Genomic DNA, 21875 nt, shown 5'->3' on the forward strand with positions numbered 1-21875 from the left:
CCCATCTCTCATGTTTCCTCTTGGCTTCTTAATAAACTCTCATCAGAGCAAGTGATTTCAGCAATACAGGGCACCGACAGACAGAATTCAAGGGCAGCAGCTGGGAACACGTGTGCATTTAAAATCTCAGCTGTGAGCACATGCCCAGGAAAAAACAAGCAAAGAAGCCCTTCATCTAAGAATAAGCAGTGCTTTCCAAGTTCTTCGTTGTGATCTGTGCTAAATCACATCTTCATTTTTGTTGCCTGCTCCACTTTCCAACTTTGCTCTTGCTCGGAGCTCTGGGAGGGAACTGTGACCCTTAGCATAGGTGTTCTCCACCCGCCCCCTGTCCCCCAGCTTCCCCTCTTTGGGCATTTTCTCTGCTTCTCTGCAGGAGGGCTCTGTAGAATACCAGTGAATAAATCATTGGAGCTAAACAGTGAATCCGAACAGTGAATCCGCAGCCCAAGCAGCAGCAGTGACCTCAGCTCACCGGCCAGCAGATAAAGGCTGCCCTCGGTTTCTGAGAAACTTCTCAAGTTCTTTTGGCAGCCCCCGGCTTCTCCGGAATCGCTGCTAAGCCAACAGGCAGCTGGAGCGTCTCTGGACACTCACATGAAAACCCGCGGGCAGTTAAAAGCCCCAGCCAGTAGGGCAGCCTGGCCAAGGTCAAGGGTCAGCAGCGGCTATAAAGGGCTGCTGCTGGGTACCACCTGCGGCGCAGCGCGGACCCTGGGTCCTTGCGTGCGCTCCCTCCCGTCCTCCTCCTCTGTGGGCACCCTGCGGACCTCTGCAGAGCTGGGGGTTGGTCCCTGAGATTCTGAGCGGCCCCAGACCCAGGGAAAGTTCGGTGAGTGTGAGGTACGGTGGCTTGAGGCCCAAGGGCAGGAGGAGAGGGCAGAGGGCAGGTATGCCGGTGTAAGTGAGTTTATTCCCAGTGATTTTGCAACTGTGGGATGCACTAAAATCCCGGGCTCTAAGGAATCTCGAAAATGGGTGAGACTAGGTTCTTAAAGGCTAGGCTTTTAGAATCGGAGAGGACATTAGAGCAGTGCTATTTGAAGTGTGAGGCAAGGACCTCCAGCATCCCCATCCCCTGGGGCCTTGTTAGAAATGCAAATTCTCGGGCGCCAAGGGAGGTCAGCTGAACCAGAATCTCTGGGTATGGGGCCCAGGAATGTGTGTTTTCACAAGCCCTCCAGGAGAGTCTGCTGCAGCTAATGTTTTCTTACCCCTGACCTTGAGGCATTTAGTTTAAGACTTGTACCCCTCACTCCAGGCAGGAACTCCCAAGGGAGCAGGAAGGCCTGAATAGACGATGAGCCATGAGGCATTAGATACCGGGATAGATTCAGATAAAACAGGAAATTTGAAAGGCTCGTGGCTGCGGGAATTGCTGTTCAGTGTCAAACTGTGAACTGTGATCTTTGATTTCCTCAAAACAACACTCAGTGTCTCTACTATGTGCAAGGCTCCAAGCAAGGTTCTTTCAGGGTGAAGGAGGGAGTTGTGGACCTTTAAAATCTCCACACTGGTGGAGTAGTTTTCCTTTAAACAGGATCTTTGTAATTTGGTGTAGTGCTTCATACCCTCACATTTACTTGGGGTTTTTAGTATTTAACGGCTCCTTCTAAGGTTAATTTTTGTTATTGCTTTTAACCCAGAATGCCAGATTAGGTATTTCGAAAGAGACTTACTTCATGAGTTCTGAACAAAAATCCTTCAGAAAAACTCCAAAAATCCTTTAGACATATTTTTTGATGTTTGTATTGAAGTCTACTTGATACATTTTACCTGTAGAATATATAGGGATCCTGAGATTTCCTATGAATCAAAGTGAGAAAGGCAATTTGTCATCTTCTTCAGTGAATCTAGTACCAGAGCTAGCTACCTCACACAAACTATGAGAAGAAATCAGTTGCTATGGGAAAGCCCCTTGGAAATGATTATGGATGTTATAGGGACCCAAATTGTGCTGTTCCCTGATCTCCAAGGTTTCGAACCCTTCCCTCAGATTTCCTTCATCACTGCTCAGAACCTCACTCAAGACATATTTGATGATGAAGTTTGTATGAATAGTTTGCTGTTAGTTGTGTTTTTGTTCTCTTTTGGTCACTTAACTTAAATATTAAGTCTAAATCTACTACTGAGTCCTTCTGAGACTCTGGAGCAAATCTCTGTGGATATTTCTCAGTTTTCCCCTTTTGTCAATGGGTGGATGCAGGGTGTATGATTTTGATATGGCACTTGCCAGCAGTATTTCAAAGTATCTCCCCAGAGTTTCCTATCTGCTGTATGGTTACAATATTGAATCTTTATTAATATGTTAAGTAGACAAAATACTTAATACAATGATCATAGTTAATTATGTATGCATGTTGTAAGTTAAATCATCTGAGAGGCTTGCTTTGCAGATTTCAAAGGCTAACTTCTGTTTTGAAAACAACTTTGGAAATGTCAGTTAAAATTGCAAGTTATTGCTAAGAATGCCATGTGCCTGTGAAAATAAAGCTTGCCACTGTAAATATTCCTCATCCTGAATCATAGCTGCACACTGAGATTGCTCGTAAGAATTCAAAGAGCATATATACTCAACATTCTTTTATAATGGAATATAAGGTTTGCAACATAGGTTTTATTTTTGTCATATTTTGTGTTGTTATTTCCTTCCTTCAAGTTCAGATCACCTTCCAAAAGAGAAGAATTTTTAACCCTAGAACATTTATCCAGAACCCTCTATCTCTGACAGAGGGGGATAGGCATTTGCTTGTGATGTGTATTTTTCTTAACATTGTCGTTTCCTTGGGGGATGCCTCTGTCAATCTGCTAGGGTTGCAGATCCAGGTCCTCTCTGAGCAGGTACAGCGGAGGAGGTGATAGGCATTGGGCAAAGCTGGGACCTAGGATATAGAGGAGATTCATGCCTACCTTAAGAGGAGGGACTAGCTAGTGGGGCATTGGCAGTTGTGCTGTGGTCCTGCCATGGATTCTTCTGACCTGCTCGAATTCTAATTCTTCAAGTCATGTTTTGGGGTCATACTGTCATTCAAGACTTAGTCTCTGAAAAGCCACTGTAAAATTCTACTTTGTTTGGTGGACCAAAGTGACACTTAGAGAATTCTCCCTTAGCATGGTTGGAAGATAATGAAGAACATGAAAAGAGCAGAATAGTGGGATGAGAATTTTATAAGGACTATATACTGCAGTGGAAGGAACATCATATTTGCAGTCACAGAGATTGAAGGTTTGGGGGCAAGCTGTACTACCTCTCTGAGCCTGTTTCTTTATCAGTAGTAAGGGGATAATCATCATGCAAAAAGATCGACTCTTCTGGTTCATCCACCTTCAGTGTTTATTTCATTGGCTAGCATTAGCTATAAAGGTTTGGAAGTGTGTTTTTATAGCTGAGCCCATTGCCCTATCCACCAGTATAGGGGTTCTATCAACAAAGAGGGGATATTGGGTAATGAATACGCAACTAGGAGTTTCTGAAAAATGAATACAGGACAAGAATGGTTCTTTGGAGATTGTAAAGTGACAATGGTTGTAGTCAATGGTGGTGCGTACGTGTGTGTGCATTGAAGAATAGAAGGTGGTAGAGAAAATGTGATAATAACAAGTTTCTAGGCAACTGGATGACTTGAGGATGTGCAAGTTAAGCAGACAGTCCCCTGAACTAGAAATACTCTATGTGTGAAATTGCACTAATAGCGTTATCTCTATTGAGGTCTTGAAACAGTTTACATAAATGGTTCTATTTAAATCTCAGAGTAATCTGGAGAGGTCAAAAAGTAGATGTGTTTATTATCACTTCATTGATAGGAAAATTGAGGCGTAGAATTACTAAACCCTTGTGTATGAGCATATGCTTAGTTAGCACTGAGCTACTATAGATCTTAGCTTTTCTGGCACCCAGTAGATCTCCTTAATCAGGAGGGATCATGTTGTAGAAGAAATGAGAAAAGGAAGATAACTTTGCATACTTCATTTTTACCATTACAATAAGGTAAGAAAGAGTTGGAAAGAGGGAGATACATACTAAAATTTTAAATTTAATAATTAAAGATTATTTAATGATCTAAAAGCCCATATACCTGGGTTCAAATCAGCACTTAATCACTTACTAGCTGTGTAAACTTGGGTAAGACACTTAAGACCACTATTTTCTTCTGTCTTATGGAGGCAAATGATAGGAATGAGACTAGGGAATTCTACAGCCACATTCAGTAGATGGCTTGTGCTATATTTTCATTAGACAGCACTGATTTATATTGTTGTAGATGGCATGTGGGAATGTATCAGAAAGACATTCTTCAAGTTATGCCAGATGTCAGGACATATAGCCTAATCCTTGCTATTCAGGTATTTTCTGAGGACCTGCATCCTCTAGGAGCTTGTTAAAAATGCAGAATCTCAGTCCCCACTCCAGAGCTACTGAATCAGAGACTGCATTTTCACAAGATGCTCAGGTAATTCTTGTGCACACTAAAGCTTAAGAAACACTGTCTTCCTTAGCCACTTCTTTAAAGTCATCTAGCTCGGCGCTTTGTAACTGGTGTTTGTCGTAAGGTCTGTGGATCTGCTGAGACATTGAACTTCTTAGCCTGTGGGGTGGAAGACCTTCGGCTGAGAACCTAAAAAACAATGTTATTCCATTGTGTATCATGATCTATGGCTTTGTTGTCCAGTATGGTAACCAGTCATTATGTGACTATTGAGTGCTTGAAATGTGAGTAGTCTGAGTTGAGTTGTGCTATGGTAGTAGAAGACATACCAGATTTTGAAGATTTAATATGCAAAAAAAGTAAAATATTGTGTTGATAATTATATTGATTACACATTGAAATTACAGTATTCTGGATATTGGGTTAATCAAAATACATTATTTAATTTCATGTATTTATTCACTAATGTGGCTGCTAAAATATTTAAAATTGCATATGTGGCTTGTATTCTGTTTCTGTTGGACAGTCCTGACCTGGTTGTTTTAGGTGGCAAAAAGAAAAACCAAAATAAAGAACCCAAGAGGAGATATGGACTTTACCTAAGGTTACTCCCAAGCCAAAAAGGTAAGAGATCTATACTCTAAAAACTACAGAACACATATGAAAGAAATTGAGGAAGACACAAAGAAATGGAAAAATGTTCCATGCTCATGGACTGGGAGAACAAATATTGTTAAAATGTCTAGGCTACTCAGAGCGATCTATACATTCAAAACAATTCTATCAAAATACATAGACATTTTTCACAGAGCTACAACAAATAATCCTAAAATTTGTATGGAACCAGAAAAGACCTCGAATAGCCAAAGGAATATTGAAAAAGAAAACCAAAGCTAGTGGCATCACAATACCAGACTTTAAGCTTTATTACAAAGCTGTATGCATCAAGACAGTATGGTACTGACCCAAAAACAGACACATAGATCAAGGGAACAGAATAGAGAGCCCAGAAATAAACCCTCAACTCTATGGTCAACTAATCTTCAACAAAGCAGGAAAGAATATCCAATGGAAAAAAGACAGTCTTTTCAACAAATGGTGATGGAAAAAAGAATGAAGCTGGACTGTTTCCTTACACTATACACAAAAATACACTCAAAATGGATGAAAGACCTCTATGTGAAATAGTAATCCATTAATTCTAGAGGAGAACACAGGAAGCAACCTCTGTAACCTTGGCTGCAGCAACTTCTTGCTAGGCACATCTCCAAAGGGAAGGGAAACAAAGGCAAAAATGAGCTATTGGGATTTCATCAAGATAGACACTTTTCCACAGCAAAGGAAATAGTCAACAAAACTAAAAGGCAACTGACAGAATGGGAGAAGATATTTGCAAATGGCATATCAGATAAAGGCCTAGTATCCAAAATCTATAAAGAACTTACCAAATCAACACCCAAAGAACAAATAATCCAATCAATAAATGGGCAGAAGACACAAACAGACATTTCTCCAAAGAAGACATCCAAACGGTCAACAGACACTGAAAAACTGCTCAACCTCACTCGGCATCAGGGAAATACAAATCAAAACCTCAATGAGATAACCAACTCATAGAAGTCAGAATGGCTAAAATTAACAAGTCAGGAAACAACAGTTGTTGGTCAGGATGTAGAGAAAGGGCAACCCTCCTACACTGTTGGTAGGAATGCAAGCTGTTACAGACACTCTGTAAAACAGCATGGAGGTTCCTCAAAAAGTTGAAAATAGAGTTACCCTATGACCCAGCAATTGTAGTACTAGGTATTTACTGCAAAGATACAAATGTAGTGATCTGAAGGGGCATGTGCACCCCAATGTTTGTAACAGCAATGCCATAATAGCCAAACTGGAAAGAGCACAGATATCCATGCACAGATGAATGGATAAAGAAGATGTTGTGTGTGTGTGTGTGTGTGTGTGTGTGTGTGTGTGTGTGTGTGTAAAATGGAATATTACTTAGCCATCAGAAAGAATGAAATTGAAGTAGACACAAAAAGATGGAAGACCATTCCATGCTCTTGGATCAGAAGAATAAACATTGTTAAAATGTCTATACTGCCTAGAGCAATCTACTTTTAATGCCATTCTGATCAAAATTCCATTGGTATTTTTCAAAGAGCTGGAGCAAATAATCCTAAAATTTGTATGTAACCAGAAGAGACCCCGAATTCCTAAGGAAATGTTGAAAAAGAAAAACAAAACTGGTGGCATCACATTGCCTGATTTCAAGCTTTACTACAAAGCTGTGATCACCAAGACAGCATGGTACTGGCATAAAAACAGACACATAGACCAGTGGAACAGAGTAGAGAGCCCAGATATGGACCCTCCACTCTATTGTCAAATAATCTTCGACAAAGCAGGAAAAAATGTACAGTGGAAAAAAGTCTCTTCAATAAATCGTGCTGGGAAAATTGGACAGCTATATGTAGAAGAATGAAACTCGACCATTCTCTTACACCATACACAAAGATAAACTCGAAATGGATAAAAGACCTCACTGTGAGACAGGAATCCATCAGAATCCTAGAGGAGAACATAGCAGTAACCTCTTCAATATCAGCCACAGCAACTTCTTTCAAGATATGTCTCCAAAGGCAAAGGAAACAAAAGTGAAAATAAACTTTTGGGACATCATCAAGATCAAAAGCTTCTGCACAACACAGGAGATAGTCAACAAAACAGAGAGGCAACCCACAGAATGGGAGAAGATATTTGCAAATGACAGTACAGACAATAGGCTGATATCCAGGATCTATAAAGAACTTCTCCAACTCAACACACACAAAACAGATAATCACCTCAAAAAATGGGCAGAAGATATGAACAGACAGTTCTCCAATGAAGACAGACAAATGGCTATCAGACACATGAAAAAGTGTTCATCATCACTAGCCATCAGGGAGATTCAAATCAAAACCACATTGAGATACCACCTTACACCAGTTAGAATGGCCAAAGTTAGCAAGACAGGAAACAACGTGTGTTGGAGGGGATATGGAGAAAGGGGAACCCTCTTACACTGTTGGTGGGAATGCAAGTTGGTGCAGCCACTTTGGAGAACAGTGTGGAGATTCCTCAAGAAATTAAAAATAGAGCTTCCCTATGACCCTGCAATTACACTACTGGGTATTTACCCCAAAGATACAGATGTAGTGAAAAGAAGGGCCATCTGTACCCCAATGTTTATAGCAGCAATGGCCACGGTCGCCAAACTGTGGAAAGAACCAAGATGCCCTTCAAAGGACAAATGGATAAGGAAGATGTGGTCCATATACACTATGGAGTATTATGCCTCCATCAGAAAGGATGAATATGCAACTTTTGTATCAACATGGATGGGACTGGAAGAGATTATGCTGAGTGAAAGAAGTCAAGCAGAGAGAGTCAATTATCATATGGTTTCACTTATTTGCAGAGCATAACAAATAACATGGAGGACATAGGGAGATGGGGAGGAGAAGGGAGTTGAGGGAAATTGGAAGAGGAGGTGAACCATGAGAGACTATGGACTCTGAAAAACAATCTGACGTTTTGAAGGGGCGGGGGGTGGGAAGTTGGGTGAGCCTGTTGGTGGGTATTATGAAGGGCATGTATTGCATGGAGCACTGGGTGTGGTGCATAAACAATGAATTCTGGTACACTGAAAAGAAATTAAAAAAATAAATAAAAATTTATAAAACAAAGATTTAATAATTGAAATTAATGATATGTTATCCAAGAGAAAGCAGGGATTATGCTGTTATATAATGTTAAGATAAATAAAAAATATATCAAATGAGGCATAACACATCCTTTTTTTAAAACCTCCTTTCCTTCCTTCCTTTTTTCTATTTTTAAACCTATATTTATTGAGTGCTAACTCTTGGCCAGATACCAGTAAATACCACGGATATAACAGTGGCCAAAGCAAATGTCTTTCTGTGATGAAGTTTACCATCTAGTGGTGGCACACCTTATAATGAAAGGTCACATAATATTAGTAAATGGCAAACATGATCTGCAATGAAGATAGAGTTGTCACAAACCTGATGAAATAGCTAACATTATATAGAAATATATAAAGCCCAAACTGCAAGAAATGAAAAACAGGATAGAGGAAATGTTGATCCACTTGTGTTAGCCCTTGAGAGATTAGACAGTAAAAAATAAGTCAGGATGACCTAATAGATTAACAATGAATTCTATATCATCGGGAGAAAATATTTTTTTCCCCAAGCATCCATAAAGCATTTTAAAAAGTGAGTTCATATCAGGTCCCAAGGGAAACCTCAATCTGTTCCCTAAAAGAGAAATATTGTAGATCACATTCTCTGAATGCAACGCATTAAAATCAAAAGTGGTAAAAGCAAGTCACTAAAAATAAGACTTTTATAAAACAAACAAATTTAAAATTTCTACCCACTAGAAAAATCTAAAGACTTATTTAGTTATTTTAGAGAGAGAGAGAGAGAGAGAGAGCACAAGGGGGGGGCAAAGGCAGAGGGGGAGGGAGAGAGAGAATCTCAAGCAGACTCTGTGCTGAGGTTGGAGCCTGTGAGGTTGTGGGGTTCAATCCCACAAGCCAGAGATCACAACCTGAGCTGAAACCAAGAGTTGGGTGCTCTGTTGACAGTGTCACCCAGGTGCTCCTCTACCCACTAGAAAAATTTAAAACCACACTTGAAGAATATCTGGCCGATAATAAGGATGAAATGCTTGTCTATCAAAGCCTATGTAGAGTTAGGAAAATGCATTGCCTCAGAAAATTTTCATTTCTAAGTAAGAATTGAAATAAATGGATTAATCATTCAATTCAAGAAGTTGGAAGACACAAAATGAACCTAAATCAAGACAGAAAATTGAAAATTAAGACAGGAAAACAACCAAACTGGTTAATAAATGTAAAAAAAAAAACCCCTCTTTTGGAGAGAAAACCACAGTAAAAAGAATCTACTAGTTATCATAATCTACTAGTTATCTACTAATCTACTAGTTATCATAATCCAGAAAAAAAGAAAGAAAACAAAATGCATATTAGAAATGAGAAATTAGACATAACCCTTAGAGGGTAGAGAAAAATGAGAGGATAATTTATCTGGTTCTATCATAAACAATATGAAACCAGGGTGAAGTGGAAAACTGTAGAAGGAAACATGAATGATAATTAACAAAATCTAACGTAACAATAGAAGACCTAAGTGGCTTGTAACATCAGAAGGAATTCAGTCTGCTGAAAGCCAGCGTTCTGGTCCTGCTAGTGTCATGTGTAAATGCTTTAGAAACTTGCAATAAGTAATTCCTCTGTCACTTGAACTATATCGAAGCAAAAAGAAAGGAGAAAAGTTCTCAAGTCTTTTTTATGAGCCAATGTAACTGATACAAAACCACACAAAAATACCCACAGAAAGATGGAAGATGAGCATTCCTCACTTGTGAACAGTGATGAAAAATTCCAGAATTAAATGTTAGCACATGAAAGAAAATATAGAATGACTAAGTGGAGTTCTAGAAAAACAAAAATAGTTAAATATTAAGAGCTGTAATAAATTATTCACTAATATTTTGTTAGTAAGTTAACAGATAATTTGTAGTAGATGCTGAAAATGTCTTTGGTAAAATTTAGCAGCCATTCTTGATACTTTTAAATCTTAGTTTAAAAAAGTTTAAAAAAAGTTTAAAAAAGGATGTTTTCTTATTTCTATGATTAAAAATACACATTAAAAATAACTGCCAGTATACCACACTTAATTGTGAAAAACTTGAAATATTACCATTGAGTTAGGAACATTAACAACACTATTATTTAATATTGTTGTCAAAGTTCTGATAATGTAATAGTTTAAGAGAATAGCATTAGCTATATACATTTATAAAGAAGGTTCCAACATATCATTATTTGTTTTTAAAATAAGAGTATACAAGGATAATCTGAGTTAGCAGGAAGGTTCAGTAAAGTAGCTGGTACAGAAAATAATTTAGTGAGGTGAGTAAAAGAAAAGATTCCCTTTGTAAAGCAGTAAAGGATCAGGAAAATCCAGCACTGTGTATATTCATAAATATTAAGAGTGTATCCAGATCAATGCAAGAGAAACACTTATGAGGGGAAATGGGCAAAGATCTTAAGTATACAGTTCATAACTAACAGTCTCACTAATAATCTTGCAAATTCAAAGAGCCATGTGGTGATATGGAATTTATTGCTTCTAATCAGGATTCAAAAACTTAAAAAGTGTGTGGTGAGAATGTGGAGAAATAAAGACTCCCATGTGTTCCTGTGGGAAAACATGATTTGGCAATACATTTTTTGTTACAATTGTCTAATATTGATTATAACTTAGGTATGCATTTCCTTTGACCCAGAATTTCCATTACTAATAAGTGATCCTATAGGAATACTTCTTTCACTGTGCAATGCTGTTTATTGTGACATTGTTCACAATTGTGAAAAAATTGAAAATAATCTATAGAGAACTGGCTAAATAAATTAGGCTGCATCACTATAATGGTTTACTATGCAACTATTAGGAAGAATAAGGTAAACACAAAATTGATATTAACAATAATTAATGACTAGGCCTTGACCAATCACAATAGGTGTTGGTTTCAACCAGTGTGACCATACTGGGTTGTGACAATTATTAAGGATTTTCAATAGTTAAATAAGTAAGGAAATAGGCTAACAGATAATATGAGTATTAATAAAATTAATTAGGTAGGTACATTTAGAAGGAATATTTGAGCCAACAATTGTTTTTGAAATTTATATATATATATATATATATAAATTTCAAAAACAATATATATATATATATAATTTGTTTTAATTGTTTTAAATATAAAAATTGAAATTTAGGGGAACCTGAGTGGCTCAGTGGGTTAAGTCTTCTGCCTTTGGCTTGGGTTGTGGTCCTGGGGTGCTGGGATTGAGCCCCACATCGGGCTCTCTGCTCCATGGGGAGCCTGCTTCCCCCACTCTCTCTCTGCCTGACTCTGTGCCTCCTTGTGATCTCTGTCTGTCAAATAAATAAAATCTTTAAAAAATTTTAAATTCAAACTTAAAATATAAAAAATTTAAAATTCAAAAAATTTAAATATAAAAAATATATAATCTGTTATAATTGTTTTAAAATTATATATATATATATAATTTATATATATATATATATATACACACACACATATATGTACACCAGGCAGAATAATAGAGATTAAATCATAATACTAAACTTGTGTAATTGTTTAGTGTAGAGTTGGCAACCTGCCACCAAATAAAGTTTTATTGAAACACAGCCACAGAAGGCCAACTTATCCACTAGGCACAGAAGGCACTGTGTCTAGGGCCCCCAGTACTTTTAGGGTCTCATGAAATGCTTTAATTTCTTTAATAATCAGACCAAAAAAATTAAACTTTGAGGATCAAAATATTTAAATTTTTTCTTCACATAAAGGCCCACAAAAATCTGTTAAGTTTTGCCTACGACAGAAAAAAAAAAACATTGTTAAGTATCAAAAGTTATATCAGAAATAGTTTTTAGGGGTGCCTGGGTGGCTCAGTTCTTACATGTTTGCCTTCGGCTCACGTCATGGTCCCAGGATCCTGGGATCAAGCCTTGCATCAGGCTCCCTGCTCAGTGGGGAGCCTGCTTCTCCCTCTCCCAGTCCTCCTGCTTGTGTTGCCTTTCTCGCTGTCTCTGTCTCTCTTGGTCAAATAAATAAATAAAATCTTTTAAAAAAATTTTCTTTGATTAATTTTATTCTGATGGGAAATTCCTAAGGCAAAGTTTATGAGACCTGCAGCTGTCCTAACGCAGCTGTGTTGCCATGCTCAATTGTTTATGTGGGTTGTCTGTGGTAGCTTTTGCAAGGGCGGAATTGGGTATTTGTACTGGAATCAAAGTCCAAAATATTTACTATCTGGCTCTTTACAGGGAAAGTTTGCTGGCTCTTGGCTTAGTGTGTTAGCACTCATGATATAAAACCAAATTATCTTTATGACCTGGATTTTATTCCTCCTTATTACTTCCACTTACACCATCAATCTTTCAAGACAAAAAATTCTGTTTTTGAATTCCTCACGTTCCCTAACTGTTTGTTAAAGTTTGGGTGGGGGGGATGCCCTTTATGTCAACTCAAAATTTGAAGAGAAGGAAAATCACCAAGTAGTCCATATTTATATTAAATTATCTTCATCCCATACATCATAAAGAATATAAAAAGAATGGGGAAAGGGACAGTGTTACGGAAAAAAAAAGTATCTTCACATACCATGCTCTTTGTCATCTGTAAGTGAGTATCTGCTTTGTGTGGCATGAATGCAACGCAGTGGCCTCAGGAAAAATCTAGAAGATGACCGTGCTAAGAATATTGTTCCTGAACTGTAGTGCCTATGGCTTATAATTTTGCTTTTAAAGTTTTAAGAAAATAATTATAGTTTATAAGTTTGGCGTAAAACTTCAGATTTATTTTTGGATCCCTCAGGTTTATACTATGATGTGGCCTCAGTTTTGACTATATATTAATGTTGAGAGTCAAGTTTGCTTTTAGTCAGCATGCATTGTGATTCATTTATGTGTAGGAAAGCTCCTGGAAGAATAATATACAAACTGGTATGAGTGTTGTCTGTAGGGAATGGGACTATGTATCAGTTGGGTACACCAAAGTGGAGGTGTCTTATAAGTAGTCTGTGCAACTAGGAATGAGTAGATTGTTACTGACATTGATTAGAATTTTCAGCTCATTGGGTTAATATAAAACAGGTCAAATTGGTTTTATTACTGTTTTATTCACCCAGAGTCTATAGTTTACATTACAGTTCACTCTATTTATAATGACCTGTATCCATCATTCTAGTATCACACAGTAGTTTCACTGCCCTCTGTCCTTTGCCTATTCATGTCACCTTCCCCCACCTCCTGGCAACTGCTGATCTTTTGACTTTTGCCTTTTCTGGATGCTTCTACAGTTGGGGTCATAGAGTATGTAGCCTTTCAGACTGACTTCATTCACTTAGCAATATGCATCAAAGATTTCTCTGTCTCTTTTCATGGCTTGATAGCTCTTTCTTTTGTACTCTGAATAATATTATAGTGTCCAGATGTCCCACAGTATATTTTTCCATTCCACTTGGTGAAGGACACCTCGGTTGCCTCCAAATCCACTTCCAGATAAAACTGTGTCTCTCCATGGGTACAGCAAATACCTTATAGTAACGAAGTGCCCCTACTTCATCCCTCCTGTCCCTTGTATCATTATCATTCATTTCATTTATAAACTGTAATCATCAAGTACATTATTATTACTATTTTGAACAAACTATTATTTCTTAGGCTGTTTAAGAATAAGAAGAATAAAGTTTGTGTTTAGCTTTAATAATTCCTTTTCTAATGTTCTTGTATTAACTACATTTTCCTAATTTCTGTATTCTTGAGGCTCTGGCATCTGGAGTCTTGCTGGCTAGGGAGGGACTGCCTCACCCCATGGCTAACTAATTCCTAGAGATAGGAAAGAATTTGCCTGCAAGCCCTTCTTTGTTTCGTAAACCAACCAAGCTTGAGCCCATACCCGCACCTGACTCCTCTTATTGGGCTCTTGAACTCTGGGACATTATCCCCTTTTCTTAACCATTCCAGGATCGTGCTAGACAACCAGGGACTGCAGTGACAGCCCAGAGCCCCCTGCAATTCTTCAAACTATCTAATTCTAAATCCACCTGGCTTTTGACTTGGCCGCACTCATTTCTTCCCAGGAAAACTGCAATGAAAGCTCCCACTCTCAGTTCCTCTCTCTTTCTCTGCCTGCTCCTCTTGCCTTAGTTCTTCCTAGATGGCCCTTTGTCCTGTCCTTTGCCTTCTGTTTCTAGGGGGCTGTGAGTAAAATAAACATTTCTTCCTTCATGACAATAATTTTTGTGTCTGCATGTCTTACTATACTTGATTAAAATAAATCCTGGGTACCATTAAAACTTGAATCTTTATGTAGATTCAGGTGTCTGACCTCTATTATTTTCTCTCCTTGAAGAACTTCTTTTAACAAGACAGGTCTAGTGGGGATAAATTCGATCCATTTTTGTTTGCGAAAATGTGTGTTTTTCCTTCACTCTTGAGGGATAATATCCCAGGATGCAGAATTCCAAGTTTTTTTTTCTTTTAATGCATTGAATATTCTGCTCCACTCTTTTTGCATGCCTATTTGCTGAGAAGTCAGGTGTAATATTTATCTTTGCTCCTCTGTAGATAAGGTGTATTTTTTTCTCCTGACTTCTTTCAAGACTTTTACTTTATCTCTGATTTTCTGTAGTTGGAGTATGATATGCCTGAATATAGTTTTTGTTGGTTTTGTTTGTTTTTGTTTTGTTTTGGCCTTTATCCTGCTTGTTATCCTTGAGCTTCCTGGATCTGTGGTCGGTGTCTACGTTAATTTGGGGAAGATTCCAGTCATTATTGTTTCAAATATTTCTTCTTGTTAGGTCTGTAGTCAAAGGAGCAAGACTGATACAAAGCGAAAGTCAAGCAAAGCTTTATTTCGCGCCAAGCATCAAGAACCAAACCGACCGTTTGGGGCCGCCTCTTATAGAGAGGGCAACCCCTCCCTGCCTTACAGACTAACTTTTATAGAGCAAAGGACCATGTGGTTGAGCCTGGCCACACACAGGTGGCCAGTGAGATTGTAACACACAGAGAAAGCTGCACAGTCATGCTAGATCACACACGGATGGCCAATTGAATTACAATCCACCCCATAGTAGCTATTTGAACTAGCCTATCGCCTTGGTCAGAATGGGTGCCCAAAAGGCGGGGCCCACACTCCTTGGTAGCTAGGGAGACAATATGCATACTCCACTGATGGGATGTCTCCACCTGACCCAACTCATCCCTGCATTCGGGCTCTGTTATCTCCACCTGACCTGACCTGCCCTTGTATTTGGGCTCTATTATCAGGGACTGGTCGACCATATTTTACTGGTTACCCGGACTTGCTTTTAAGTAAGTTCCCCTGTGGGGTGGGGGTAGGGTCAGTTTAAGTTTTACTGCATAAACAACAAAATCACTGTTTAACCGGATGGAATCATTCTGGCTAAATAGGCCCTTACACTTCTATTCCTTTCTCTCTCTCTTCCCCTTCTTATATTCCCACTATAAGTATGTTCTACTTTTTGCAGTTGTCCCACAGTTCTTGCATATTCTATTTCATTTTTTTAGACTTTATCTCTTTTCTTTCCAGTTTTTAAAGTTTCTATTGACATCTCCTCAAGCTCTGAGATTCCTTCCTCAGCTGTATCCAGTCTACTAATAAGCCCACTAAAGACATTTTTCATGTGGTGTTTTTGACCTCTTATATTTCTTCTTGATTCTTGATTTTCCCATGTCCTGCTTACATTTCCCATCTGTTCTTGCATGCCATCTACTCTTTCCATCAGAGCGCTTTGTACATTTATCAGGTATTTTAAATTCCTGGACTGATAATGCCAACATCCCTGCAGTTTCTAAGTCTAGTTATGCTGCTTGATCTATCTCTTTAAACTGTGTTTCTACCTTTTAGCTTGCCTTACAATTTTGTGTTGAAAATTGGATATGATGGAGTGAGCAAGAGGGACTGCGATAAGTAAGTGTTTAGTAATGGGGTGGTGAAGTGTGGTTGGATGGGATGGAAGGGAAGCATTCCATCATCCTATGATTGGGTCTTGGTCTTTTAGTGAGCTCGTGCTCTTGGCCTGTGAACTTCACAGATGCTTCTCTGTTTTTGAACCTCATCTGGTCAGACAGAGGGTTAGGGAGCTGGAGGTAGGTATTTCCCTTCTCCCAGGTTAGTACGGTTCTGGTAAAACCTCAGTAGGTTAGATTCTGGTAAAATAGTGTCTCCTGAGGGTGTGTCTTGTTAAGAAGAACAGAACTCTGGAATATTTCAAAAATGTTTACTCCCCCACGCCACCCCTCCTACTGGAAGCATGGGGGTTTTTCTCAGGTCTTCACTGGAAGAATGTGGTAGAGCTCTTGCAGATAAAACTTACAGAAGTGTGGGCCTTCCCCTGGAATTTTTACCCTCCTATTTGTCTACATCGAGCCTCCAACAATTTGTCAGTTATGGTTTATGTTCCTATAGCCTGACACTAGTTTCCACAGAGGTATCCAGAGAGATGTCTGCACATGGGTTTCTGCTCTGATAAGTTGAGATTCTCTGTATCCACATCTCTGCCTCTAATGGAGCCATGGCTTACCCTCTGACTTCACTTCTCTGATGGATCCAAGAAGAGTTGTTGATTTTCAGATGGTTCATCTTTTTACTTGTGTTAGGACACATCAATGACTTTTAAGCTCCTTACATTCCAAACTGGAACCTGGAAGTTCTGGGATGCTTTTGAGAGAGAAACAGGATGCTTTTAATCACTATACTGGAATGACAGTCTTTAACTGGTACTATTCTAGAAAACTACATCACGTGTTTGTGGATTTTTTCACTCAATTTTTATGTTTGCTTTACTTAGGAAAAAAAGGAATTTTTAATTTAAGAATCAACTAAAAATGCCCTCAACCCCACACCCTAAAAATAAATATATTTGATAAGTTTAAAAAATTGGGATCATACTCCACACATTCAACTTTGCATTTATCCCCTAATCTACTATATGCTTTTAATTAAATTTACCAAGCATTTACTTGCTTTGCACTGTATTTGGAGAACCCAAAAGTAGACTAAAACATGATCCCTTCCCTCAAAAATTACACTAAAGATGGATCAACCAAACATCTACATAGAAAGAAACAGTACAAATAATAAAATCCACACACATGAGCTATTAAAAACTAATGGTGTAGGCTGAGTGTTTGGGGCAAATGGGAACATGGAAGGTAGATGCAGCCACAGTAATCAGGAGATAGGCCATGCAGATCTCAAAGTACAGCTATGATTTGAAGTTGTGTATGAGACAAGGGCTATTCAGGCTTGTGACAGAAGAAGAAATGGAGTGGGTACCATGGTGTTTGGTCAGCTCTAGAGGGACTGGAAATCTGAGAGCTCTCTAGAGGTTCTAGTTCTTCAAAGTTGCAGCAAGAAGGAACCATCCCAGAGGACCCAATCCTGAATTTCCCAGTGGATCTGGTATCTAAACATATTCAAAGTTGTCAGTACATGATGATCAAGATTCTTTTGCCTGTGAACTATCAAACTAGCTCAAGCACAAAATGGGATTTATTGGCTAAAATACCTAAGAATGTCCCAGGGTCATGTCAGGCTGATCAAAGTGTTCAGTTGATGTCATCACAAACATGTCTTTCTTTCTTTCTTTTTTTTTTTATCATGTTTTTAATTTATTTTCAGCATAACAGTATTCATTGTTTTTGTACCACACCCAGTGCTCCATGCAATCTGTGCCCTCTCTAATACCCACCACCTGGTTCCCCCAACCTCCCACCCCCCCCACCTCTTCAAACCCTTCAGATTGTTTTTCAGAGTCCATAGTCTCTCATGGTTCACCTCCCCTTCCAATTTCCCTCAACTCCCTTCTCCTAACTCCCCATGTCCTCCATGCTATTTGTTATGCTCCACAAATAAGTGAAACCATTTGATAATTGACTCTCTCTGCTTGACTTCTTTCACTCAGCATAATCTCTTCCAGTCCCGTCCATGTTGCTACAAAAGTTGGGTATTCATCCTTTCTGATGGAGGCATAATACTCCATAGTGTATATGGACCACATCTTCCTTATCCATTTATCCGTTGAAGGGCATCTTGGTTCTTTCCACAGTTTGGCAACCGTGGCCATTGCTGCTATAAACATTGGGGTACAGATGGCCCTTCTTTTCACTACATCTGTATCTTTGGGGTAAATACCCAGTAGTGCCATGGCAGGGTCATAGGAAAGTTCTATTTTTAATTTCTTGAGGAATCTCCACACTGTTCTCCAAAGAGGCTGCACCAACTTGCATTCCCACCAACAGTGGAAGAGGGTTCCCCTTTCTCCACATCCCCTCCAACACATATTGTTTCCTGTCTTGCTAATTTTGGCCATTCTAACTGGTGTAAGGTGATATCTCAATGTGGTTTTAATTTGAATCTCCCTGATGGCTAATGATGATGAACATTTTTTCATGTGTCTGATAGCCATTTGTATGTCTTCGTTGGAGAAGTGTCTGTTCATATTTTCTGTCCATTTTTTGATATGATTATCTGTTTTGTGTGTGTTGAGTTTGAGGAGTTCTTTATAGATCCTGGATATCAATCTTTTGTCTGTACTGTCATTTGCAAATATCTTCTCCCATTCCGTGGGTTGCCTCTTTGTTTTCTTGACTGTTTCCTTTGCTGTGCAGAAGCTTTTGATTTTGATGAAGTCCCAAAAGTTTATTTTGGCCCAAACATGTCTTTCTTGATATTGGGGTTCTCCTTCAGGGTGGCAAGGTGACTCCAGCAACTGTAGGCTTATAGTCCACCAATTTAACATCCTTGTAGTAAGAGAGTGTCTTCCTCCCAATAGATCTAGCAAAAGCCACATATTGGTGGATGCTTATTGGCTCTGAAGGTCTAGGTCAGGTGCTCATCCTTGGATCAGTCACAGCAATTGAGCAGTGCTGACTTAAGTCAGTTGTTTTCTCCTGGAGTAAGGGCAAGATCATGATTCCAGCAACTACATGGATTGAAAATAGGGAAAGCAGTTTCTTATAAGCAGTTGTGAATGTTGTGCTCACCACATAGATGTCTATTACAAGATGCTGCATATATATATATACACACACACACACACATATATATGTATATATATATATATATATATATATATATATATATAATCTCATATAAAAATCTCAACAACACAATGCTACAACCATTACTGATCACAAGTTACAGACAAGGTCTTTGAAGTTAAGATGTTTTTCTCTTTGGGACTGTACCCCCATACTCTCTGCAGAGAACTTGCTTAGGCCCTTTGGGATGGCCTAACCCAGGGTTCTCAGCCTTGGCTACACATCAGAATCTCCTGGTGTGCTTTTAAAAATCCCAGTGCTGTGGCCACACCCCTGACCAATGGAGTCAGAAAGTCTGGGAGTGGGACCAGGAATCAGAATTTTTTAGTGGTTACCCATCAGCCATGGCTGAAAACCACAAGCCCAGAGAATGAAGAGCAGAGCCTTCAAAACAGCATTCCATTTTGCAGCAGCAGCACCAATAATGAGTCACAGACTCAAGGAGATCAGACTACCACAGGAAAGCTAACTACTACCCCAGTAGAAATCAGGCATTGAGAATATAGATGGAGATGTTACTAATTTGGGAGTTTTATGATTTCAAGGGCATCTATGGTTCAATGTTATTTATTCCTATGTGGATATAACAAGCCTTCTGAAGTTTTAGCAGATGGAAGTCTCAGAAACATAAGCAAAACATTCTTCTCTCTGGGGATGTTTATTTTTAAAAATCTGGCCCATAAGGTTTTGGATGAGATTTTGATGGGTAATTAATAATACTTGAAAAATGGCAGTTTTTGATGCCTGAGGCCTCTGGTATAGGAACCTTTTGGATGTACTCATGTGTTTTCTGCTCATGTTCTTGGCAAGAAGTTTGACTGCCTCCTTTGAGTGGTCCAGATTTTGGAAGTGAGGACCTTCCTGTTTTATGTCTTCAGCAGAAGAACTCAGTTCTGATTCACAAAAGGAAAACATTTTATTGCTGAACTTCAACCCTCTTGTTATGCATATTAGGGTACCAAGTCTCAGGAAATCACAATTTGAATGATGAATTCCAATGATGAAATTTTTCATCAAACTTGTAGAAGTCCTTAGAATTTCTATCAAATGTTTTAATATGCTTTTGTTGAAATTTTTCATAAAATAAAGTTTTATTTTTTTAAAGTTCATTCTTACTCCATTCTTTATAACTTAATCTGAAATATCATATTCATTTATTCTTTCCAGTAAATATTTACTCTGTACGCATTGTGTGCCAGGCACTGGAGTAGGTGCCATAAATCATTATCATATGTTGACGTTTGCAGTGACACTTTAGAAATCAACAAGTTCTGATCCTTACTCTTTAGCATTTGGAGCTTTTTGTATTTTATCTTTTCACATGACTAGTCTGGCTTCCTAAGTAGGATATATTCTCTCAAAGGGACTATTTTATGTCTTTTACTCTTTGTGTCCAAAAGCCTATTAACAGTTCAATTAATTATCTATAAATGGCAGTATTGGAAGTCTGGGCAAGTGACAGCTGGTAGATTTGTTAATTAAGCTGCAGCTCATGTTTCTTAGGTTCCTTGTCTTAGTTTTAGAAGATAGTGGCATAAACATTTCTGCCTTCAGTCCTAATCTAATTTGCTCTGATGAAGATATCCTTAGGATGCGATATAAGTCATTCCCCAAATAAGAAAAAGCTGGGAAACTGTTTCCTTGTACTGATGTTCTGTGCCACCTAGCTGTGGAGTCCTCTGTATCTTAGGTCCTTGATCTGTCTGCTTGCCCTTTGGGCATAAGGTCACCCTTTGGTTTGGAAAGTGCAGTGAGGGGATCTCTGGTCAAAGTGCCGCTGATGCAAATCTCAGTGCTTCCACAGTATCCCCAGGGCTTCTCCTTGCCTCCTCTTCCTTCAACCAAGAACTGTCATCAGCTCATAACTTCCAACACAATAAAGTCACTCCTAAAATGCTCCTTAGAGCATTTAGAGCCCTCTGCCATCTTGTCATCTCAATCCTTGTCTCTTTCTTTAGCCATGTCTTCCATCTCTCCTCATTGCACAGCCTGTACCACAGCCAAAGCAGAAGCTGGCCACCTCCAGACACACTGGCTGCTTGCTGCTATCCCTGGTCTTTGCTATTCCAGCACCATGGACACCAGAGCTGTCTCTGCCCATTATTTCTGCCTTTTATATTCCAGGCATTCATCAAGTGGAATCCAAAAGCTACCTCTTCCTTGAAGATTTCCTTAATTCTTATGTTTCCCTGCATTTTGTTCAGGCCCTCGTTTGAGAGAACACATCATTTTGCCTTATTTGAAGTGTTTGCATCAGTGTTTGCCTTCAGACCTATATGTAGATGCACACATGGGTACATATATGTACATACATATGTATGTGTGTGTGTGTAAATATATAGAAAGGATAAAATAAAGTCCAATGAGACTGCAGAGGAAGACAGACTTTCCTGAGTCATTGTTTTTTTAATTTTATTTTTTATAAACATAAATGTTTATCCCCAGGGGTACAGGTCTGTGAATCGCCAGGTTTACAAACTTCACAGCACTCACCATTGCACATACCCTCCCCAATGTCCATAATCCCACCCCCCCTCTCCCAACCCCCTCCCCCCATCAACCCTCAGTTTGTTTTGTGAGATTAAGAGTCACTTATGGTTTGTCTCCCTCCCAATCCCATCTTGTTTCATTTACTCTTCTCCTCCCCCCTTAACCCCCCATGTTGCATCTCCTCTCCCTCATATCAGGG

General features: G+C 38.9%; 1 protein-coding gene across 1 annotated transcript in view; it reads left to right on the top strand.

The window, feature by feature from the left end:
* The first annotated feature begins 721 nt into the window (after positions 1–721).
* Positions 722–21875, top strand: part of LOC111155113 (collagen type VI alpha 5 chain) — a 142161-nt gene continuing 121007 nt past the window's right edge. Inside the window, exon 1 of the mRNA XM_022515174.1 lies at positions 722–832. The gene's annotated coding sequence lies outside the window, so the exon portion shown is untranslated. The remainder of the gene's footprint in view (positions 833–21875) is intronic.

The sequence above is a fragment of the Enhydra lutris genome, unplaced genomic scaffold, assembly GCF_002288905.1.
Source record: "Enhydra lutris kenyoni isolate GAN:26980312 unplaced genomic scaffold, ASM228890v2 scaffoldscaffold39, whole genome shotgun sequence".
Classification (NCBI taxonomy): Eukaryota; Metazoa; Chordata; class Mammalia; order Carnivora; family Mustelidae; genus Enhydra; species Enhydra lutris.